Source organism: Balaenoptera acutorostrata, chromosome 15 (assembly GCF_949987535.1).
Source record: "Balaenoptera acutorostrata chromosome 15, mBalAcu1.1, whole genome shotgun sequence".
NCBI classification, from domain to species: Eukaryota; Metazoa; Chordata; class Mammalia; order Artiodactyla; family Balaenopteridae; genus Balaenoptera; species Balaenoptera acutorostrata.
Window position 1 is genome coordinate 19391520 of NC_080078.1, and position 25814 is coordinate 19417333.

The 25814-nt window shown below is 42.3% G+C and overlaps 1 long non-coding RNA gene across 1 annotated transcript in view; it reads right to left on the reverse strand.

Moving 5' to 3' along the window:
* Positions 1-25814, reverse strand: part of LOC103015985 (uncharacterized) — an 83985-nt gene that overhangs the window by 36987 nt on the left and 21184 nt on the right. Inside the window, exon 2 of the long non-coding RNA XR_009005304.1 lies at positions 15334-15426. This is a non-coding gene — a long non-coding RNA (uncharacterized LOC103015985). The remainder of the gene's footprint in view (positions 1-15333; positions 15427-25814) is intronic.

The window sequence follows — 25814 nt, forward strand, 5'->3', positions numbered from 1 at the left end:
TCACACTATACCCTAAGTATATAAAGACACTATATACTAAGTGTCTTTTCTTTGCCACCTGACTTTAAGCCCGTCTAAAATTTGATGATCTATTCTTCATCTTTGGAATCTCATGACTTAGTATACAGTGGGTGTTCAAATATATGTAATTTGTTGAATTATAACTTATATCAATTCTTCACTCTCTCTGAAAGCATGTTTCTGGTGTATATTCCATCTCATTCCCTTGGGGCAGTCGATCAAACTCTGTAGAGCAACAGAGAACTTGAACATAGAGTGAATTAACTTTGGTTTAATTCACACAATCAAATATTCTCAGGTTAGGAAGACATACTAAGAGCTATGCAGTCCAATCACCCAACCATCATACTGATATTCTCTACAACTTCTTAACCTAGCAATCACCTAGAATTTGACATCTTCTGTTTGGCCTGCCTTCATCCCATGCACACGTGGTAACAGCTGGCTCCCTTTCCTAGTGCTGTATCTCCACTCTCCCTCTGAGGCCTCTGAGCTCTGCAAAGTTCAACAGTAGTGAAAAGGGATTTAGAGTCCAGTGTTTCTCAGATGTCTTCCAGCCTCCAGCCATTCCCCTTCTAAACCAGCAGATGATGGTTGAGTTCTGGCAAGGTCCCTTCTATTCATTTTCTACTGTAATTTTAAGAAAGAGAGTTTGACTAGCTCTTACTGTGCCCTTTTGCATTGATTCCTTTTGTACTCTAGGAGATACCCTCCTGGCAGGACTTCACACGTTGGGAATAATATTATTCTTTCCTACAAAGGAAAATGATGTTTGCCTCAAATTCATCTCTCTCCAACATGTCTGCTTTGGAAACCAAAAGAAGTGAGGGTGTAATGCCCAGCACAAAAACAGACATCTGCCACTCATGGTCACACACTATCAATTCAGCCAAATAACTTAATTCTCCAAATGCATAACACCTCTTACATTTGGACAGCTGTCACCAAACAGACATGGGCTCAGAGACCTTCCCAGACAAATCCTGTAGCAAAGCCATGTGGGGGAAGACGTGAGCCTGTTTGGAGAACTGAGGTTTTCATCTCGGGGGATTTCACTCAACTTTCAGAGGACACTGTCTACATGTGCTGCTATATGTCTTTATTTGTTTATGTGGTTCCTGGGCATATAGAAGACAGGAAAGAATTGTGCTGGAAAGGACGGAGCTGTGATGCAGTAGAAAAAAGAGCTAGGTGTCAGAAATAAAATGGGAAGTGTAAACAGACCTGAAATAAACAGTTTAGTATAAGTCTATTCTTGTATCATCCCACAGACATGTAAAATGCAATCTCCAAATTGAAATGGATGCACACACTGGGTTCTCACCCTCCAAGTTCCCATACCAAAAAATCCAAAGCAAAATCTTTGAGAAAATATAAAATTAAGTCTCTAATCTAGACTGCAGCTATAAAGTTATAAGTAAAAGCCAGAGACAGAGTCTAAAGAAATGGTGTTCCTCCAGCTACATTCACTTTTCCATGGCCCTTAATAGCATTGAATACCAGCTCTGCACTAAGAAGCTGTGGAGATTGGCACAAGTTATACCATCTCTGCCTCTCAGTTTCCTTATTTGTTAAGTGGGGGTAATAAAACCTATGTGATAAACTTTAGATGAACCAATATTTCCAAATATAAGTCCAAAGGATTGGACTATTCAAGCCCATCCCAAGAGAGACTGGGGAATTACAAAATCTACTTTTTATCACTTATTCCATTGTTCCATTGCAAGAATTTAGTAATACAGCATATGTGAAGATTCCCCTGGGATAAGAGCAAAGATAAGAAAATTAAAAATAAAAATGAAGCATCAAGTAATAAGAAGAAGCCACTTCCCCAGAAACCGTGTGCAGTCTTGTCCATTGCCTAATTGTTTGCCAAAGCCAGAGGCCACTCAAGGGGAAAAGTGGTCGTGTGTGGCAGTGAGGAGAACAGACTGTTGTCGAGGACTGGCCTCCCCAGCAAGCAGAAGCCTCATTCCCAGCCATCTGAAAAGGAAAACCATACCACGGGAAAACCCAGAGAAACTATTGGTCTCCTCTGTGCCACTGACTTCTGTTTCCTCTCTCTTTGGACTACATATGGAGTCACTATTCCAATTCTGCTAACTTAAATCTATCCTGCCATTTGTGAAGGACAAAGTCCAGCATGGGGAAGTCAGCTTTCTCACTGAATTCTCTCTCAGTTTGGGGATTAGGAATTATTATACCCGATTCGCAGATAAAGAAACTGAGGCTCAAGGAAAAATTACTGATCAATGCCACATAGTTAATAAAAGGAGGAGCTGAGTGTCTTTGTGGTAGCCAAGTAAAGGCTTTGGGTCCTTTTCTCATCCCCATTTAAATAGTCATTGTGGTTATTTATTATATCTGCTCATAAGGTTAACCTGAGCCTGATATTCTTCAAGCTCATTTCTCTTCATGAAAAGTAGCATCAGGGGTTCAGCAGCACAGTTATGAATCTCCATTTACAGATGGAAATCAATGAATCTTAGATATTCAAGGTCATTGAAGATTCAAGGGAGAACAGGAATGGAAATATCTAGCCAAAACTCCAAACTGAAATTTACTCCTTTTGATAAATCTCAAATTACTAGCTATAAGATGCTTGGTAAGTTACTTAACCTCTCTGAGCCCTTACTCTTAATCTGCACAATGGGAATAATAATGCTAATCTTACACAGTGTTATGATGAGAATAATCAGTAGTGATTATTATTGAGTTTTACCTTGGGCCAGACATTATCTAAGTGCTTCTTATATTTTCCACCTATAGCTAAATGCAAGATTCTACCTCCAGGATGAAGGAGTAAGTTTCAATAGACTGACGCTCCTACAGAAAACAGCTATAAACTTGGGACAAAGTACCGCCTAAGAAAACCACCTTAAGGGTCTAGAGTGTGAACAAAGGCAAAAGATTTTGGAGGAGAGTCAAAACCTGGAAGATGCAATCATGATAAAGTGAGTTTCCCATTGGGGATAGGGGCTTTGACCTGATGGCAGACTCCAGTCATAATTTAGGGAATCTAAAACCATAGAAAACCCAATTTTCTGGCCTAAGGAACAAAGGGATGGAACCTGGAGCAACTATGGCTGCTGAAGACTGAGGAGGCAATCTCAAAATAAGGAAAGAATCAGAGAAGAATAACACCAAATTCTGTGTACAGATTCTGCCCCAAGTCTCAGGCCGATGCCTGAACCACATATGCATGGGCTATAAATAGCCCAGCTAAATATAAAATATTAAAACTGAGATTTGAGTTGCCACCCACCTAACCAAATTAATGCAGGTTATACACATTAATACTCTTTAGAGAAATATAACTGAATTCGCAACATTCACAATGTCCAGAACACAACTCCAAACTAGTCAACATATACACAATAAAGAAAATGTGACCCATTCTCAAAAAAAAAAAAAAAAAAAGACAGTCAACGGAGGCCACCACTGAGATGTCTCAAGTATTAAAATTATCAGGGCTTCCCTGGTGGCACAGTGGTTAAGAATCCACCTGCCAAGGCAGGGGACACAGGTTTGAGCCCTGGTCTGGGAAGATTCCACATGCCGTGGAGCAACTAAGCCTGTGCATCACAACTACTGAGCCTGCGCTCTAGAGCCCACGAGCCACAACTACTGAAGCCCACGTGCCTAGAGCCCATGCTCCACAACAAGAGAAGCCACCACAATGAGAAGCCCGTGTGCCACAACAAAGAGTAACCCCTGCGCACCGCAACTAGAGAAAGCCCGCACGCAGCAACAAAGACCCAACACAGCCAAAAATAATAAATAAATAAAAATAAATAAATTTTAAAAATAAAAAATAAAATTATCAGACAAGGACTTTAAAACGGTATAAATATGCTCCACAGGTAAAGGAAAATATGCTCATAATGAATGAAAAGATAGGATAACTCAGAGAAATTGAAAATATGAAAAAGGATCAGTTGGAAAGTTTAGAACTAAAATATGGTATCTGAAATTAGAATTTATTGGATGGGGTTAATAACAGAATGGAGATGACATAGAAAAGAGTCAGTAAAAGTAAACTTGAAGATAGATCAATAGAGATTACCTAAAATGAAGAAAAGACAGAAAAAATACTGGAAAAAATGTACAGGGACTTTTGGGGGATGGGAATCAAAAGATCTAATATATGGATTTTTAGAGTTGCTGAAACAAAGAGTAGAAAAAATAATTTGAAGAAATAGTGGCTGAAAACTTCCCAAATTTGGTGAAACACATAAATTTACAGAATCAAGGAGGTCAGCAAACAAAACATATATGAAGAAAACCATGCCTAGGCCTATCATAATCAGACTGCTGAAAATCTATAACTAAATTCTGGGAGCAATGTCTGTCTAGAGCTCATCTCTGTGTAGGAGTGTTAGCCTTTCAAGACCCTACTGTCTGTTTCATCAGAGAAATAGCTTGTATCAAATATTTTTACTTCTCATTACTCTACACAGCCACCTTAGATGCAATAATTTTTCCCATTTTACAGATGGAGGAACTGAGATATACATAAATGACACTGACTGCCTGGTATCATATATAAAATAGGTGGTGGGAGCAAGGCTTGCGCCTGGCTCTAACTTCAAAATCCATACAATTAACCATCCTGATTGGCTCCAGCGTGAGAGAAGTTAATAGCTGTGAAAGTATCAAGACAGTGTCTTGTGCTCAAAAATTACTAATTACAATCCTCCCTTTATTCCTTGTTTCTTGGTGGCCTTTGTTGTTAACACCCTCAATCAATCAATAGTTACTTATTCATAATCTAATATTTATTTATTCATAATCTAACTATTCATAAGTACCATATTAGTTTCCTATGGATGCTGTAACAAACTGCGTGGCTTAACACAACAGAAATGTATTATCTCACAGTTCTGGAGGCCAGAAGTCTGAAATCAAGGTGTCGGTTGGGTCCCACTCTGATTTTTCCTTGCCCTTTCCAGTTTCTAGCAGCTCCAGGTATTCTTTGGATTGTGAATATATAACTGCAAGCTCTGCTTTTATTTTCACATGGCTTTCTCCTTGGTGTCTGTGTCTTTAATAGAGACACTTGTCTTTCTATTTAGGTCCCATATGGGTAATCCAGAATGATCTCATCTCAAGATCTTTATATTAATTACATCTGCAAAGAACTTTTTTCCAAATAAAGTAACATTATCAGGATCTGGAAGTTAGGATTTGGACATATCTTTTGAGGGGAAAGCCATTATTTAACCTGCCACAAATACCAAACCCAGTTTTGTTGTACCATAAGGTTAAAATTAGGAAGGCATGTGAATCATTGCCACTTCTTAAAAATGCTCACAATCAAATGTGGAAATAAGACATTCATAAAAAATAATCATATAAATTTTTTAAATATAAAAACTGAAAAAAAAACTTTTAAAGTAATTCTAGGCACACTGCTAGGTACACATGGGTTTTCCATCTACAGGGCCATGCTGGGTAGATATTACCTCCACTTCATAAATGAGATACTTAAGAGCCAAGGAGATGATGTGCATATCCCAGGTCATTCCTTCAGTATCATGTAGTGGTTACAGGCACTTCGGGTCTCATCTTCCTTTAAGAAGAAGATAATACCACCTCCCTCAGAGGAAATTACATCAGTGCATGGAAATCTATGAGCGCAATATACACAGTAAGTTCTCAAAGAAGAAAGCTTAAAAAAATTTTTAAGCTTTTAAGTATTTTGTACTGTGTACAAAATAGTACATAGTAAGTTCTCAAAGAAGAAAGCTTAAAAAAATTTTTTAAAGGAAGCTACTCTTGGTAAATGGTCGGTATGGGATTCAGACGATGATGTGCCTGGCCCCAAACCCATGTTCTTTTTATTTTACCACAAAATATCAAACAGAAAATCTAGGGCACTTACATTACCTATTCTCTCCGCACAGAATGCTTCCCCCAAATCCTTAATCCTTCTATGGTGGGGGGTGGGGGCAGATGCTGCTACTTTATTCTCCTTCTTCTTCATCTTCTTTTAATAAAATCTTTACTGAGCCGTAACTCATATACCATAGAACTCACTATTTAAAGTACAGAATACAATTCAGTGGTTTTTAGTATCTTCACAAAACTGTGCAATTATCACCACAATCAATTTTAGAACATTTTTCTCTCTCCCCCAAAAACCCATAGTCACTCCCCTTCTCCCCACTTCCTGCTGTCCCTAGGCAAACATTAGTCTACCTTCTGGCTCAGTCGCTTTGCCCCTTCTGAACATTTCATATAAATGGAATCAAACAATGGAAGCTTTTGTGAGCGGCCTCTTTCACTTAGCATAATGTTTTCAAGGTTCATCCATGTTGTAGCATGTATCTATATAGATAAACATGAGTCTTTGTACTGTCCCAGCAAAAAGCAGACTGTGAGGGACAACACGTTAGCCATGAGAAAAGTGTATGATTAAGTGGTGAGTTTATCTATTCCCTCCCCCCAAATCGGTTTTAGGAGCAACCCCTGCAGCCTCTGTCCATTCTCACCTAGAACCAAGGCACTTCAGATTGTGGGGAAGCAAAGGCCCTTGCTCACACGTTGCCTGGGATGGGCTGCTTGTATGGAAATGAGACTGAGCTATGTTAGGCAACATCTGCTCGTTGAAACCAGCCAATGACAGCTCACACAGCCACCAGCCTCACACAGCTGTATTCCGAGGACTGACAGCCATTGCGCGTCCCTGAAAGGCTCTCACTTGGATACGGTTGGTAGCAAACCCAATAGTTGCTCAACTCCACAAGATAATGGATCATTGGCCATTAGCATTGCTTACGTCCTACACCACATTCCAGGCTCAATCCCCTCTCTGCACATCGCCATCATCCGCCAGGTTTGTTTTCAGATGGTTTTCTTTCCTGGTTAACTGTGTAAAAAGAATGTTATTTGGTCCATTTCACTCAAAAAAGAAGGCTCTTCAATGGCCCATTTTATCTTCTATGCATCTCAGGTCCATAGCCTCCTCTTATTGTAACAATTTAAAGGAGACTCCTGGAAGGATTTTATGTCAGAGAATAATATTAAGGATGTAATGTTAATGGGAAGAGTGATGTTACCAAAATGCCAGTCCCTGACTCATCCAGGTGTGGTCAGTGGGGCCCTTCACTCCTAAACTCAGTTCAGTCCAGTCCTTTAACCAAAACGCACTGGGGAGTTTTCTGGTGGTCCACTAGGAATCTCAGCCCTTCAGTTGGTTGGGGAGGAAGACCTGGCTAGACTGCAACTGGTGGATTTGGAAGAAATCACCAAATTTATCTAGGTTGGCCTAGTCTATGATTAGGTTTGTTTTTTTCTTCTGCCTCATATTCCATTTCCAAGTCAGAGCTAGCACCTTCAGTCTGGTTGCCACCATCAATACCTGAGTCCTATTCTTTTTTGGTCAGTAGTTCTCATTATTGTCGGTACTTGCGCATTACAATTACATGGGGAGTTTTCCAAAACTGCTAATGCCCAGGCCAATTAAGTCATCATCTCTGTTTATGGAGACCAGGCATCTGATATTTCTAAAGCTCCCTTGGTGACTCCAATGTGCAGCCAAAGTAAAGAACCATGTTTAGCCTCAGATGAGGTAAGATGACATTAAGAAGGAACCATTCTGCTGTAACACCACTGCCAACAGCTGCCTGACTTTGAACACTAACTGATAGGGTGGTCCAAGTCTGAGTTTGTCACTCTCTTGTAGTTGGACGGGGATCAGACTGATTTCATGGTGGTGCCTCAATCTTCCATCATGCCATATCTTAGTTTACTTCTCCTTGCTGTTGACCCAGTTTCTGAATACCTAAGCATGTCTAAGTGTTCTAGACAGGCTGAGGTTGAACTCGTGGCTAAAGCTGAGTCTATGGCATTAAGTAGGGTCACTGGGAGGACTAGAGCATGGCCAATGAAGCTGGAGGCCCAATCTCTTGAATGAAATAAAAATTGGGCCGAGCCCTATATGCCAGAAGTGTTGCTTTTCAGACCATGTGGGCATTGAAAAATCGCCTGGGACTCTGAATTTGATGCCTGGTGACTGATTACCAGCAACTTATGTAAAGACAGTCTTCTGCAGTGGCTTATTGTATTGAGTTCTTCCAGAAGTTAATGTCAGCTCCATTCTGTTATTGGTAAGTCCATTCCAGGTTGAAAGAAATGTACTGGTTGTAATAAAGATATACAAACAGAGAGCAAAGAATAAAATCAACTTCTGAGATTTCTTTTGATGTCGTAGGATGATGGTAGGAAATTGGGACTGGCACTGATAAAACTAACTTGGCACAGAGAGGGGAACTAAACAATGTAGACAAAGTCCAGGGCTATCTGACTCTCTCAACACTAATTCTTGGAGGCATCTGTAAACGATGGGGAAGCGATCACTTAGGCCATGGTAACAAGAAGTTCAGTCACCCAGGGAATATTTAGGAGTCTGACAAGTCGTGGTTGTAGAATGGGGAGATCTGCCCATTGTGGATGAAAGTAGCAAGAGTAAACAGGGCTCTGGAGAGTTACGCTGGCTTTGAGCTTGAGGCTAAAGGTGAGCCTAGAGCATTTAGCAGTATCACTGGGAGGTCGATCAAGCTAGAAGCCCTGTCTCTTGAATGGAATAAACATTGAATGAAACTCCATATTCCAGAAGTTCTGCCTTCAACACTCTGTGGGCATCCAAGGACCTGCTGGAACTCTCGGTCCAGTGAGGGTTGTCTGATTGCCACCAACAGAGCCTGGGAAGGAGAAGGGATGGTGGAGGCAGCCAGAGGCCCAGCTATTGTGTTGACTCTGTTTTCTAACAATATGAATTTATTCTGATCCCTACTGGTCTGGGGGTGGAGACTATTAACAAACTCTGTGCCCCTGAGGAAGTCTGCTCTGTAACTGGGGATGGTTCAGCCAGTTCCCTCCCAGGTGGGAGGCCTTTGAGACACAAAATTTGGAATTTCAGGAAAGGCAGAAGTAGGGCTGACCAAAGATGGGGAGCCAGAGATAGCCAGCTCCTTCTCAGTGCGTGTGGGGTTACCCTTGTGGCCCCTCTCTTCCCTTCTTTCCCTGCTCCCTTCTATATTCAAATTCCAGCTAACAGCTAGACGCCACAGGGGTGAGAGCACTCTTCAAAGGCAAAAGTAAAGACCTCATTAAATTGGGGAATGCAGAGAATAGAATGAATAGGAATGAAACACTTTCAGCTACCCCTCGGGAGGCCCCAGCAGAATAGCTTCTCAGTGGAAAGCATTAGCACCAAGCTAATTCCTTAATGGAGTGCATCTCTACAGTGCTCCCAGAGGCCCAGCAGCACTGATGGGGGTGGAAGAATTTACACCCAGCCCTCCCCCGTCCCCACACTCAGCCTCAGACACAAAGCCCCAGGGCGGTAGGTGATGAAACACAAGCCAGGCTGGGGAAGATCTGGAGAATTTGGCTTCAAACCCACCCTTCCAACCACTCACATGCTCTCCCAGAGAGCTGGGTGGAATCCTCCCAACAGGCCTGGCTTTTTGAGGTGTTAGAATGTAAAAAGTGAACGTGAGGAATGGTAAAAAATTTAAATAATTTCAGTTGTCCTGGTGACCTGGGAATCCAGGATGAAGGAAAACCTCTGCTTGGGCCAAAAGTGCTCTCCATGTAAAGAAAATGAGCTCTTTTATGTAACCTGGTGATGCTGAAATCTGGAGCCCCATGAAACCCAGTAAAGGCGTCAGTAAATGCATCAGGATATCAGTAAAGGCAGCTCAATGGAGTGGGAAGCAATGGGATTCAGAGTCAGGGAATCCTGACTTCATTGCTAAATTGCTGTATGATATTGTTTAGCCTCCCTAGGGTTTAATAATTTTGTTATTTGTAAGTTGGGGATAATAAATACCTATCTCATAGGGTGGGCTGTAAAGATTAAATGAAATAAAATATATGAATAAGATCAACTGTTTACTCCAATGAAGAGCAGACATCATCACATGTCTGTGGTATTTTAGGTAGCCCAGGAGACCTTCCTGATAATGATATTAATAATAGACATTAAAGACAAGACAACAGGCCCAAAATGGAGTCACTTGTGCTAAGTCCCATGTCACCAAACCGAGATTCAACAAATGTTTCAGCTCTCCCAGAAGTGGAATCTTTTCTGTTTTTGTTTTTGTTTTTTTGGCTGTGCCGCATGGCTTGTGGGATCTTAGTTTCCCAGCCAGGGATTGAACCCGTGCCCCCTGTAATGGAAGCACAGAGTCTTAACCACTGGACTGCCAGGGAAGTCCCCAGAAGTGGAATCTTAAACCAACCACTCAGAAGTAACTTGATGAGAATTAATTAGGTAATCGTCCGATAAACCCCTGCCATTCCCTAGTAACCTTGCAATAACCAATTGGCTTTTTGCCTTATCCAACTTCCTTGTTCCTTCTGCCTATAAAATCTCTTTCCTTATGCAGCTCTTTGGAGCTCCTTTCCATCTGCTAGATTGGATGCTGTCCAATTCATGAATCATTGAATAAAGCCAATAAGATCTTTAAAATTTACTCAGATTAAATTTTGTTAACATAAATAAAAATTTTAAGCATTTACTATATGTCAGGCACTGTGCTCTAAATTTGCATGCATCAGCATATTTATTCCTTTTAATGTACATTGTAGTGGGTCAAGTATTCTTCTTATGCCCATTTTACATGCCAGAAAACAAAGTTTCCAAATATATAAGTAATTTGCTCAAGACCACATACCTAGGAAGGAGCAGAATTGGGACTTGAACCTACCACGTGCCAAGCACCACTGGGCCACATTGCCACCCAGCTGAACAGAGAAGCCAGTTGCCCCAAGGTTTGCCATGCCCACTTGGGAAATAGAAAACTGCCACAACTGCACAAGGAGTAGATGGTGTTGAGGACTGGAATTACCCCAATAGTCTCAGGGTGCAGTTCACCTACTTAATGTTTGGTATATGTGCTAAATGATATTTTCGTTTTGTTGTTGTATTTTTGTTAAATATATCTGTGGTGGGTAGACTTCTAAGCTGGCATGCAATGATCCCCATCACCTGGTGTTACACCCTAGTGAACCCCTCCCCCTGAGTGTAGGCTGGATCTAGTGACTTTACCTTTAATGAACAAAACAGCAACAGTGATGAAAAGTTACTATTGGTTTTCTATCACTGCATGTATTAGCTTGGGCTGCATAACAAAATACCACAGATGAGGGGGCTTAAACAACAGACATTTATTTTTCCACTGTTCTGGAGCCTAGAAGTACCATATCAAGGTTCTAGCCAATTCGGTTTCTGGTGAGAGCTCTCTTTCTGGCTTGTAGACAGCTGCCTTCTTACTGCATCCTTACATGGTCTTTCCTTGGTGAGTGTGTATGGAAAGAGTGAGCGAGCTTTCTATTGGATCAGTCACCTTATGACTTCATTTAACCTTAATTACCTCCTTATTGTTCTTATCTCCAAATACAGTCACACTGGAGGTTAGGGCTTTAACATGTGAATTTGAGGGTAGAAGGAGACACAATTCAGTCTGTAACACTGCATAACAAATCACCACTGAGAAGCTGAAAACAATACGCATTTATTATCTCACTCTTTCTGTGGGCCAGGAATCTGGGTATAGGTTACCTGGGTTCTCTGCTGTAAGTGTCACGAATGTGAAATCAAGGTGTGTGGGCCAGGCTGAGTCCTTGTCTACAGATTCTGGAGGAAAATCTACTTCCAAGCCCATTCTTGCTGTTTGCAGAATTCAGCTTTTGCAGTTGAAGCACTGAGGTTCCTGTTCCCTTGCTGGCTGTCATCTGTGGGCTGCTCTCAGCTACTGGGGCCACCTGCATTCCTTGCCACATGGCCCTTTTCATCTTCAAGTCAGCAAGAGCATGTCTAACCCTTTCTGTGCTTTGAATCTCTGACTTCCCTCATCTCTGACCTTGAGACGCAGACTCATTAAATACACATGTGGTAGCTACCCTTCGAAAGGCCTCATGTGATTAGGTCAGTTCCACCCAGATCATCTCCCTATCTTTAGGTCAACTGATCTGAGACTTTAATTACATTTGCAAAATCCTTTTGGCCATATGATGTAATAGAATCATGGGAGTGCCAGCCCATCATATTCACACTCCTGGGTCATACAGGATGTGTACACCAGGGGAACATCTTAGAATGTTGTAACCCATGGTCACTTCCAAGATTAGGTTACAAAACACTGTGACTTCTGTTTTGCTCGCACTTTTTTTCTCAAGCTCTTTTCTCTTCTTCCTCTGCTGAAGCAAGTTGCCCTGCTGTGGGCTGCTCTGTGGAGAGACTCATGTGGCAGAAGCTGAGGGCAGGCTCAGTCCCACAGCCCATGAAGAAGTGAGTCCCACCAACAACCAGGTGAGTGAGCTTGGAAGAGGACTCCCTCCCCCCAAGCCGAGCCTTATGGTGAAGCCCTGGCCACAACTTGATTGTAGCTGATTGAGAGACCCTCAGCCAGAGGACCCACCTAAGCCACACCCCGATTCCTAAGTGCTGCTATTTTAAGCTGTTAAGTTCTGGGGGCAATTTCTTACACAACAGTGTATAACTAATACAAGATCTCTTAGCAAAAGCAATGTGATAAGAGTGTATGACTTCTATGCGGGTTATTTCCAAGAGGTTGAATGAGGAAAGACGAGTGATTGGTTCCCAATAATATTCCATAAAATGTAATTCATGTGAGTTATGTATGAAGGTGCTTGGCTTACCGTAATGGCTGGTTTATGATAATAGGGATTTGTGATAAAACGTAGGAAGGGTCCTCTTTGAGAGGTGAATTTCCCTGCTCACTTGACATGTGGTCCTTTCTGTTTAAACAAGGCAGTAAATCTTTTCCACATCCCATGAGCTACCATAGGGCCACATAGAAAGCAGTCAGGATTTTCTAGTCTCTAAATGGTATAATTCATCAATAGTTAGCAGTTGGTACCTGGGTACCATCTGGCATCTTGTGATTGCGCCCAGAACTAATATCTTCATGTTGGCAAAAAATACACCAAGATGCACCTTTCCCTGGGAGAAAGAAAAAAAATTGTCCAGATTTGGTTCCTTCATAAAAGATAAGAGTACAATGGTCTGCCCACCTCTAACATTTGCAAGGGCCAAGGGCAAGAGTAAAAACACAAGGCCCATATACCATATGCTAAATAGTTAACAAAATGAAAACCTAAACAAAATATCTTCTAGCCTGCTTCCTTGATAAATATACCTTCACAACAACCTAGAAGGCCAAGTTCTCTTGCAGAGTTCTCAAACCCATTCCATGTATGGGGAAAGCCACCTCTGAGCCCTTGGCCCACTCTCAGCTCTGTTCTACACCACATCCTCTTGTACAAGCCTGTGTATACCCTAGACTGCATGTCAAAGCCTGTCCACACTCTGCCGCAAACAGCCCTGAGGCCTAGGAAGGCACGTACCAGCATAACCCACCATCTGGAAGACAGACACAGGACGACCCCCGAACAGGTCCTGAAAGTGGGCACGGGGCCACTTGAACAGGGAGTTGCAGGATTCTGATGAGCAGATTGTGGTCTAGGAGGGCACTGCCTCTGGATATGTACGTTCCTTGGCATGACAATTTTTCGTAACGTGTGTGGGTGGTGTGGGGAGGGGGACATAGACAGAGAGGAACCAGGGTGGGGCCTCCAAAGCACAGGGATCCTTCTTGCCCAGCTCCGAGAGCAACGCTGCAGCCCTTTTCCTGCGGCCTGAGGGGGGTGAGCTGCGTGAGAGAAGGGGAGTGAAAAGGCCGTCAGCTGGGCCTTAATGGAACCACTGCACTGGAATCCACACTGATGGGATTGCAGAGTGAAGGGTGGCTACAGACTAAGAGAGAAAAGCTAGCCGACTGGGTCGATTCTCCAGTGCGGGTCTGTCAGTAACAGAAGTGGTGGCTCAGCCCAAAGTCAGCACTGCCCGGCATGAAGTCACAATAGAAATGGAGATCCAGAGGGCATCCAGACGGGGAGGAAGGCCCCACTGTCAGGGAGACAGCCTCAGTCACTGATCGAGGAAGAGGAGCTGGAAGGGGGGCCAAGTTCTCCTCTCAATCCAGACACTGAGGTGCCCATCAAGATGGATGAGTTTGCAGTTACCCGGATGGGGTCACCGGGACAAAACCAGACTAGCAGCAAAATGATGTGGTACAGCGTCCAGTGTCTCAGTTAACGGCATGCTGAATCACCCAGCTCACCCGCGCTAGAAACCTTCAAGGTGCCAAGTGAAATGCACTTTCCCGGTGAACATTTTCCAAACCCTTCTCCAGGAGAACCAGCCACCTTCCCTGTCCTGCCTTCTAGATACATTACCCACACCTGCAAGGCAACAGAGACAGCGAGAGAGGCCAGGCAGCTGGGTACTCAAGCATGTAGACATCTGAATCACAAAGATCTGGGTTCCAATCACCGTTCCTCCATAGTATTGTGAACCTCTCTCAGCATCTGTGTCCTCATCCTTAACCAAAGAAGACATTAGTGCCCATTTCATAGGATTGTTACAAGATTTAAAGGAGGTAACAGGCATTAAGTGTTGAGCCTGGTGCCTGGAATACAGTAAGAGCTCAATAAACACTGGTAATTATTGCATTAGAGTTAGCTATTCACAAAACTGTCTTCCCTCCTAAATTATGATCTCCTTAAGGCTAATGGCAGTATCTTATATCTCCAGAATCTGTCACAGTGCCTTGTTAAAAAAAAAAAAGAAAAGAAAGAAAGAAACTCATTTAGGGCCCACTCTATGCCAAACACTGTGCGAGGCCAATAATAAGCCATGGCTAAGTATGGATTTGCAGAATCAAATAAAGAAGTCAAGAGATTTTAGCTTATAATTAAGAATGTCCCAACTCTAAGTTAAGCCCATAAAGTATCTATAACTAATCTTGAATCTTCCTTATTTGAATGTTCATTTCCCCGCCACCCTCCCTTTCTTAACCCCTTAGGGGAAAGCAAAAAAATTTTTTTCTTTGTTTTCAAACAACCTGCTATATTGGGTGGATCTACAAGAAAGGACTCTGCCATCCCCTCAAACATCTCCAGTTTCTCTGATCCCACGTGGGAAAAACTGTCTGTTATCTGTCCTTTGGTTGTTTTACTAGCAAAATAGCTCAGATGCAGATTCCCAGTGGCTGTGAAATCATTTCTTCTCAAGAGGCAGTGCTAAGCAGAAACATATTTATAAGAGTCACAATACATATTCACCACGTAGCTTCCAGCAGCGTTGCCTGTGTGGAAAGTATCTCTACTGATTACCGGTAAACCGCAGCCAGAATAGATTTCCACATTTCATTTATAAGCGTTAATGGAGAAGGTTGAAAAAGAAAAGACTGAAGGAGAAATAATGCATTGTGTTACCTGTCTCCTCCATTTGATTTGGCTAGAATGCTTTCTCCATTAGACCAGGCTGATTTCACCATTGGATCCCAAGTTCGAGGATGAGAAGAATGCCTGCCACAGAGTAAGAATTTGGTAAGTATTTGTTGCTTGAATGAATGAATGAATGAATGAGTAAACAAGTGAATGAATAAATCCTGCCCTGGGTATTTTTACTACACCTGGCGCCTTTGCTGATACCTGATCCATAGTGGTATGATCTGCTCAGACCTTTCACAGGCTTTGTTCTGATGGATTTTGAAAACATGCCCTTTTAGAATCTGAATTCATTTTCAAAATGCTAAACAGAGACTATCAGCTCCTATAGCAAGATGAGAGGATGACAAGTCTGAGCTGGCCTGCAGACATGGTGGAGTATTAATATCTTGTGATCTGTTTGCCCTGTTGGCTAGAGGTTCCTGCCTGAGTGTTTTGGGCAGCATGTGTATTGAATATTGCGCCTTTAACTTCTGGGACACGTGGAGTTCCACTTAGATAGCCTGGAGGGTTTTCTTATGGAACAGCTCCTTGGTCCCCCTTTCCTACCATGAATTCTACATCCCCCTAATTTAGCTCTTCTCATCCCCCGCTGTGTGTAACAAAGGACCTGAGAATACGTGAGGAAAATTAGAAGTAGCAAAATCTGAAAATCATCAGGTCTGAAAGGAAGTCGACAAAGATGTATTCCAAGGATTTAAGAATAAGGTTTTGACCTTGGGTGGGGGGCATCTGCCTCCTATCAGGAAGAAATGAAATCCTCTGAGAAATAAAGCAAATCAGTGGGTACCCATGATGACAAGGCACTTGTCAGGCTGGAGGGGAAGAAGGAAATTCAGGCAGAGGTAAATGGAAGAAAAACTAGTGAAGAAGTGACCTCTGGTCACCCAAAGGATCTACAATGCTGCACATGGTGAGGGTGAGAATAAAACTCATCTCCAGGAAGCTCATCCTCTTTCAACTCCCAGTCCCAGCTTGGAGTAACAAGAGTAGACGTCAGGGTGGACAACAGAGGAGAGCTGGACACAAAATCATCTTCAAGGATCAGTGATTGGACAAACAGATGGCCAACAGGCACACGAAAGGATGCTCAACATCACCAATCTCCAGGGAAATGCAAATCAACCACTATGAGATACCCCCTCCCACTTGTTAGGATGGCTGTCCTCAAGAAGGCAAGAGGTACCACATGTCGGTGAGAATGTGGAGAAAAGGGAACCCTTGTGCACTGTTGGTGGGCATGTAAAATGGTGCAGCCACCATGGAAAACAGTATGGAGGTTCCTCAAAAAATTAAAAAGAGAGCTACCAGCCATCCCACTTCTGGGTATGCATCCAAAGGAGATGAAATCACTATCCCAAAGAGATATCTGCACTCACATGTTCACTGCAGCATTATTCACAATAGCCAAGATATGAAAATGACCTAAGTGTCTGTCAATGGATGAATGGATAAAGATGTAGTATATTTATACAATGGAATATTGCTCAGCCCTGAGAAAGAAGGAAATGCTGCCATTTTTCATAACTTGGGTGGAACTTGACGGCATTATGCTAAGTAAAATAAGCCAGACAAAGACAAATACTGCATGGTATCATTTATATGTGGAATCTTAAAAAAAAAAAAAGTCAAACTCATAACAACGGAGATTAGAAAAGTGGTTGCCAAGAGCTGGGGATGGGGGAAATGGGGAGAAGCTGGTAAAAAGGTACAAACTTCTAGTTATAAAATGAATAAGGTCTGAGGATCTAATGTATAACCTGGTGACTACAGTTGATAACACTGTATTGTATAAATGAAATTTGCTAAGAGAACAGAACTTAAATATTCTCACACACACACAAAAAAGATAAATATGTGATGTGATGGATGTGTTATTAACTAGGTCAGGGGAATCCTTTGAAAATGTACATGTATATCATATCACCATGTTGTACAAATATACTTCAATTAAGCTGAAATGAAAAAAAAAAGAACCAAAGATCTTTTCAGGTGGACATGTTTCCTGGGATTGGCATTATTCTTTGTTTTATGGTGATGTCACTATCACCATTGTTTGTCTTCAAACAGGTTTCTTGCTGTGAGGCAGGAGAAAGGGTAAAGACAGTTCATTCCAGATGTCTCTCCTTAAACTTGAACCACCTGGGGACCAGCATGAATAGATATTTAAACAGACTTTGAAAATATAGTCATTTAAACAATGTGGTACATTGGTTCAACTAAACATAACATATGGCTTCGATTATACTCCACTATATGTGAGAATTTACTATATAATAAAGAAGGGATAAAATAAGATTACTGAATAAATCATATTGGGACAAATGATTAGCCATGTGAAAAGTCTCTTCAATGTCATGCACCAAAACAAATTCTAGATAGAGCAAAGAGTTACTTTTTAATCAAAGCATAAATAAACAATAAGAAAAGAGAAATGAATATTTATCAAGCTTCTGCAAAGAGGAGTGAGTAGATTTAGAAAAGATTAAAAAAATCACAAAGGAAAAGATGGGCAGATATGGTTACAAAAAATTTAAATCTTCTGTCCATAAAAAAAAAAATCAAACTTAAAAGGAAAACAATAAACAGGGAAACACATCTGAAGCAAATATAACAAAAAGGAACCATGTATTTATATATTTGAATTAATAAACATCTTTAAGAAAATGTATTTATATATTTGAATTAATAAACATCTTTAAGAAAAACAAAGATGCTGATGGATGAATAGAGAAAGGGTCTAAACAGATATTTCCCCAGAGAGGAAATGCTATGGTTTATCAAACATGGAAAAAATGTTCAATATTACTACTAATCAAAGCCATGCAAATAAAAACAACCACATTTCATGCTTTTCAAATTAGCTGGTCTTTTAAAATGATAATAGGTATATTAACACAAGTGTGGCAAAATGGGTATGTTCTTAACATTGCAGATCAGAGTGTAAACTAGCACAGCCTTTTTTAAGAGAGCAATTTTAAGTGTGTATCCAATGCCTTAAAATGGTCACACCCTTTGATCCAATAACTTGGAATATGTAGCTTAATGAAGTCACTTGAAATACTGGTGGTGGGCTGGGGACTGGGAGGGGGTGAGTTTATGCAACAAGATTATCTTCACAACAGCATATTTAATAGTGAGATAAAATTTTTTTTAATTTAAATGTTTGGTTAAATAAGCCATGCCATAATCCTAGCATGAAACATTATGGAGTCATAAAATGCAATGTTCACAAAGTCTGTATAATATCGAAAATGCTTGTGATATAATAGTTGAAAAAAAAAGATAAAAATTGCATATAGAGAATAGATATAATTATGTGAAAAACAAACTATGCATAAAAAAAGCCCCGAAGAAAAGACATTAAAATGTAAATAGTGGCTATGCATCAAATTATGGATGATTATTTTCTTTTCTGCTTTTCAGGAATTTTCTCTTTTTTCCAATAATATGAGGAAAAATGCATTTATAAACATGCAATATTTCTATTCCCTTTGACATCTTGGGTGATTATGAATGTCAAACATTTGTTTCAGACAAAAAGCCCCTTTGCGGGGCTTTGGAATGTAGTTCACATACAAGGTAACGTCCAATAAGGCATATAACATAAAACCTCTGTCTTAATGGAAGCAACCTAAGTGTCCATCGACAGATGAATGGATAAAGAAGATGTGGCACATATATACAATGGAATATTACTCAGCCATGAAAAGAAACGAAATTGAGTTATCTGTAGTGAGGTGGATGGACCTAGAGTCTGTCACACAGAGTGAAGTAAGTCAGAAAAAGAAAAATACCGTATGCTAACACATATATATGGAATCTAAAAAAAAAAAAGAAAAAATGGTTCTGAAGAACCTAGGGGCAAGACAGGAATAAATGGGACAGATGTAGAGAATAGACTTGTGAGGACACGGGGAGGGGGAAGGGTAAGCTGGGACGAAGTGAGAGAGTGGCATGGACTTATATACACTACCAAATGTAAAATAGATAGCTAGTGGGAAGCAGCCACATAGCACAGGGAGATCAGCTCGGAGCTTTGTGTCCACCTAGAGGGGTGGGATAGGGAAGGTGGGAGGGAGACGCAAGAGGGAGGAGATATGGGGATATATGTATACGTATAGCTGATTCACTTTGTTATAAAGCAGAAACTAACATACCATTGTAAAGCAATTATACTCCAATAAAGATGTTAAAACAAACAAACAAACAAACAAAAACAAACCTCTGTCTTAGTTCAGGCTGATGTAACAAAGCCCCACTGACTGGGTGGCTTATACACAAAAGAAATTTATTTCTCACAGTTCTAGAGGCTGGATGTCTGAGATCAGGGTGCCAGCTTTGTCGGGTTCTGATGAAGACCCTCTTCTGGGCTGCAGACTTCTCGTTGTGTCTTCAAGTGGTGGAAAGAGGGGAAAAGAACTCTCTGCGGTCCCTTTTATTAGGGCACTGATCCCATTCACGAGGGCTCCACTCTCATGACCTCCTTTCCTCGCAAAGGCTCCACCTCCCCCAATACCATCACATTGATGGTACTGAAATCCTAACAGAGGTTAGGATTTCAACATATGAATTTTGGGGGGGACGCTAACATGCAATCCACTGAAACCTTTCAATGCAAAATTGAGGTAGAATCACAGTGCTGGCCCAAAAGTGATGCTCAGTAAAAAGCTGTAGAATGAGGAAATCACTGAGTGCTGATGGCTAGCACTTATGCAGCACTCACCACTTGTCTGGCGCTGTTCTAGTCCCTTTATACATCTTAGCTCATTCAATCCTCCAACAACCAGGAGATAACCGTAACAGAGTTCTACAAAGTTGGTGGCTTTAAACAATGGAAATTTACTCTCTCATTGTTCTGAAGGCCAGAAGTTCAAAATCAAGGTGTTGGCAGGGTTGGTTCCTTCTGGAACCATGCCTCTCTCTGACCTTCTGTGGCTCTGGATATCCTTGGGTTCCTTCCCCGATAGATGCCAATCTCTACCTCCATTGTCACATGGTTTTCCCCTCTGTGTGTGTCTCAAATCTCCCCCTCCTTTCTCTTATAAGGACACCAGTCATTGGATTTAAAGTCCACCCTAAATCTAGTCTGATCACATTTTGAGTTTCTTAATTACCTCTACAAAGACCCTACTTCCAAATCAGGCCAAATTCATAGGTATCAGAGGAGGACACAGTTCAGCCCCCAACAGTGTTTTACAGAAGAAATGGGAAAATGTCGCGAATCCCTGAAAAGGAGTAAGTGGAGGTCACTTGAGAGAATTTTCTTTGTGCAGTGCAATCTAATTTTCAGTCTCCACTACTAAACTACGAGTTCCTCAAAGGCAAAGGCCTTTTTATTTTATGTCCCCAGGGCTTGGCATATTGCCTGATGACACTCAGTAAATATTTGCTGATTTGAGCTCTGACTTAGTCTGTTTTGGCTGCCGTAACAAAATACCATAGACTAGGTGGCTTAAACAACAGAAATTTATTTTCTCACAGGTCTGGAGGCCAGAAGTCTGAGATCAGGGTGCCAGCAATGGTTGGGTTCTGGTGAGGGTTCTCTTCCTGTCTTGCAAACGGCTGCCTTTTCACTACACCCTCAAGTGGTGGGTGGGATGAAGAAATAGAAAGAGCCGAGCTCTCCCGATGTCTCTTTATAAGGGCGCTAATCCCATCAGAAGGGCCCTTCTCTCATCTGAACCTAATTATCTCCTAAAGGCCCCACCTCCAAATACCATCACTTTAGCATATGAATGTGGAGGGGACACAGACACTGATTCCATACCAAGTTTATATTCAGTTGAGAGCCAGGGGTCCTTTGGAGAAGAGTACTCTGCCAGCTGTTATAAAATTTTCTTCATTTTCTTTATCCTCAATGTTAGATATGGCATGAGTACACTGTTAACAAACTGAACCTTTCTTTCTTATACACACGCAACCTCTCCTGCCTTCACCCTTCTTAAGATCACTGTAATTTATAACTATACAAGTTCAAAAGAAACAAGAATGCCAACACAGAGCCAGAGTCAGATGCACATATGGAAAGTTGCATGCAGATTCCAGAGTTCGTCATCAGTGTTGTATATAAGCCATTACGGATATAAGCCTGTTTCCCCACTGCTGGGCTCTGGGATTTGCACTATTTCTCTGCAAAATACCTTCTTTTTACTGTCTTTCTCCGTTGCTGAGACCAGACCTCCTTTTCATGGCTATTGTAAGTATGCTCCTTGCCTTGAATCCAGGAAAGCTAAGGGGAGAGAGACTGAACAGGCTATCCTCCCCTCCCGCCCCCCTCCCGCCCCCCCAACAACGCTGTGCTTGATAGACTAAGAAATGTTCTGACAGCCCAAAGCCACTCCTACAGGGAAGTAGCTTGAGACCTCTGGTGAGAAAGGAAGTGTTCTCCCCAGCTATCCTTGTTTGAAAACTAATCCAAGAATAACATTCTCTCTGTGTACTCAAGTGGGATCTTAGAAATGGATTTTTAGGCCACATGGATTAGTCCAGCAATTTTCCAGAAGGACTAATAGTTTTACATGTTGCTTTTTCAAAGCATCCCACTGAACGAGACATTTATATTTATATTTACATTTATATTTGGACGTTTATATGTTTATTATCTGCCTCCCCACTCCAAAATGTTAAGTTCTTTGGAGAAGATGGGAATTGTCTTGTTTATTGTTGAATCTCCACTGCCTAGTACCTGAGGATCCCAGTAAACAGATAACTGACAAAAGGACCCAGCTAATCTTTCCCACCACCTAGAAGTGACAGAAGAAGTTAAATGTGGTGAGTAATATGGCTAAGACACAGAGGGAAGGTCATTTAAAGGAGGTGGCATTTGGGTGGTGTGATACTGTGATTTATAATAAGAAATATATATTTGGTCTTAGTCCATGGTTCCTGGTTCACAGCTCCTAAAACCCTAGGAATTTCCTAGTGTTGAGAGTGATAAAGGTGTCTACTGTTATGTTAATGAGATGACTCTGGACCACACCTAAGGTTGAGGACTGGTTGCCAGGGGAACCAACCTGAGATTAGAGAGTTAGAACTTGCAGTCCTACCCCTGAACTCCAGGGAGGGGAAAGGGGCTGGAGATGGAGTTCAATCATCAATGGCCAGTGACTTAATCAATCATGCCCATGTAATGAAGCCTCCATAAAAACCCAAAAGGACTGGGTTCAGAGAGGTTCTGGGTTGGTGAACATGTGGATATTTGGGGAGAGTGGTGTGTTTAGAGAGGGCCTGGAAGCTCCATGACCCTTTCCCATACCTTGTCCTGTGCATCTCTTCCATCTGGCTGTTCCTGAGTTAAATTCTTTGTAATCACCTGGTAATCTAAAAGGTAAAATATTTCTCTGATTTCTGTGAACCACTCTGACACATTAATCAAACCCGAGAAGGGGGTTGTGGGAACTTCTGATTTATAGCCAGTTGGTCAGAAGTACAGATAACAACCTGGGCTTTCGACTGGCAGCTGAAGTTGTTGGAGAGGGTAAGACTGAGCCCTTAACCTGTGGAATCTGACTGTACCTGGGTTGATAGTGTCAGAATTCAGTTGAATTGTTGGACACCCAGTTGATGTGCATAGAATTGCTTGTTGGATATATGGGAGGGACCGGGACCACCCCCCACCCCCCTCCAACACTGGAATTTGGTGGACAGAATGCAAAAGAGGTGGAGTCCTGAAGAATGAAGAGGCCACCAGGGGATGATGTGGGGAACAGAGTTCTTAGCAGAAGGAACAGCAAATGCAAACGTCCCCTGAGAGAGGCAAGTTTAACATTTTCAAGGAAACCAGTGTGACCGGGCAGAGCAAAGGAGCAGCACCAGCAAGCGGGTCAGTCAAGGTCAGAGAGGCACATGGATGGCACAGGGCCTCCAGGAGCTGAGGAGCTGGGATGCTGCTCCAGTGTGGGCAGCTGTGTAGGGCTGGGAGCAGGCAGAGGTTGAGAGAGGCCTTATTTCTGCTTTAGAAGCATTAGAGTCAGTGGATCTGAACTTGTTATCAAAACTCCACCTGGTGCTAGTTTGGTACTGAGATATGCCCTCCAATTAAAGCTCACTGCATGTGCCACAGAGGCCCCCAACAGGGAAATGACAGAAAAACAATGTGCGGAGAGCACTTTCAGTTGCCTTGAGTTCCTGATGCAGGAAAGGATGCTCTGAAAAGCCTTTGCTTTAAAACGCACAGAGGCTGTTATTGTGTTCGCTCCAATTTCATATGTTGAAGCCTTAACCCTCAATGTGACTGTTTGGAGATAGGACCTTTACAGACGTAATTAAGGTTAAATGAGATCATAAAGGTGGGGCCCTAATCTAATATGACTGGTGCCCTTATAAGAAGGGGAAGAGACACCCAGGATGCCTGCACACGGAGAAAAAGCTCATGTAAGGACACGGTGAGAAGACAGCCATCTGCAAGCCAAGGTGTGTACTGTACATTTAAAAAACTTAATTTTCCTGATGCCTCAGCATCCCCACAAACAGACTGTGAGCACCTGCCCAGGTGACCACATATATACCAGTGTGATAAGGCTGGTGCTTGCTACAAGTTCCCCCTCTTGCCCTCCTCTGAGTGTAACCTAGTGACGTTCAAATGCACCAATGAACCCCCTTCATGCCTTTTGCTTCTGTAACTAACTCCACTCTGATCTCCAATCAAGGTACTTCCTACAGTCCTCTCTCTCTCTCCCTCTCTCTCTCTCTCTCTCTCTCTCTCTCTCTCGGCTCCCTACCTGCTTGGGTGAACCTGCTCCCTGGATTCCCCTCCCATGTGTCCCCCTGTGCAGTGTGCCGTGCCTCCCCTTCTAGAACATGTTAGTGTAATAATTCCTCTAATTTCCTATGCCTCGCCAAGTATAATTTCCATGACTGTGTTGGAGTGATCCTTAAAGACCCCACAGGGGACTTACACCTCCATTCACACAAGGAGAAAGGCTTCAGGAGAAACCAACCCCACTGGTACCTTGACCTTGGACTTCCAGCCTCCAGAATTGTGAGAAATAAATTTCTATTATTTAAGCTGCCTAGTCTCTGGTGTTTTGTTATGGCGACACTAGCAAATGAATACAGTCTCCAATCACACACTTATCCTCACAAAACCCGCAAGTCAGCATATCTTACTTCCTCCTGGTTTGTCTGAAACTGGGGGGATTCTCGGAACCTGGGAACTGCAGTGCTAACACCTGGAAAGACAAACCAACTACCACAACCTTCTCACATCCAGCCCTTGGGAAAGGACAGGAAAGAAAAGAGAAAAAGATGGCTTTAGAGCCCCATTTTCTGTTGCTTATCATCCAGGACATAGCACTGACCCGAACCCATGGGAAACAATGCAGAGCATCACCGGTACTGAAAAGGTGAAGCAGTATTTAAAGGTTTTGATAAAGAAATACTTATACAGCCTTCACCACATATCAGGCGCTGTTCAAGTGCTCCACATACAATGACGCATGGACTCCTCACACAGCCCCATGAGGTGGTACCACTATTATTCACATTTTGCAGAGGAGGGACCTGAGGCCCAGAGATGTGCGGCCCCAGGTCATACATTGTGGCTGACACAACACTGCCTTTGGGTCCAGAGTCTCAGGCATCCCTCTTTGCCACGCTGGTCACAGTGGGCCAGTGCAATACATCAGTAAATAGAAGCAACTAAGGCAACCTGCATGAGAAGTTTCCCTGGTTTATTTTCCATGGACACCTGTGGCCATGGCCTTGATACTAGATGGTAAGAAATTTCCCAGAAGCATCAGATCTGTCTGGCCAGCCAGATTGGGTGGCATCCCAACAATCTCACAGGTTGTTAAGAGGCTAGATGAGGATAATTCATGCAGTGCCCTTAACAGAGTGCCTGGTGCAGAATACAGAGCATTCAATGAATGTTCACTGATCATAATAGCAACAGCAACAGTAATAACAGCCACCACTGCCACTACCCGCTGTTTGAATTACTGTCAGTCTCTGCATTAGCTTTAAGATTTTCTGATTTTCCAAGCAGGTGTTCAAGAGCTCAGTGATCTTCCAACTCAACACCTTGGACAAACTTCAATTGAATAGATTCAAAACACAAGGCCAGAGCGCCCTCACACCCAGACCAGCACTTGGAAGCATAAAAGCTGCCGGGTCCTTGTGATGGAAAAACTCTGCCACTGATTCTGCCCAGCCCGCAGGAGAGCAGTAACCTATCCCATCTCCCATTTCAGAGATAACCCCTTAGAAGCCCCCAGTTTATTTACAGCAAACGTTCGGCTGCTGGTCCTCTCCGATGTAAGTGAATTTCAAAACATTTTAAATTCAGGATAAAGCAGTGAAATGGGAAAATCTTTACACTCCAATAAGACATCATTACTGGCAAGCATATTGCACTTTCAATATCAGACTGAAAACCACCAGTGCATGAAAGGGAATGAGGGCATCTGGGTGGGCATTGGGCAGCTTGATAAACAGGGTCCTGCTGGGGAGGAAGAAGCTCTGGG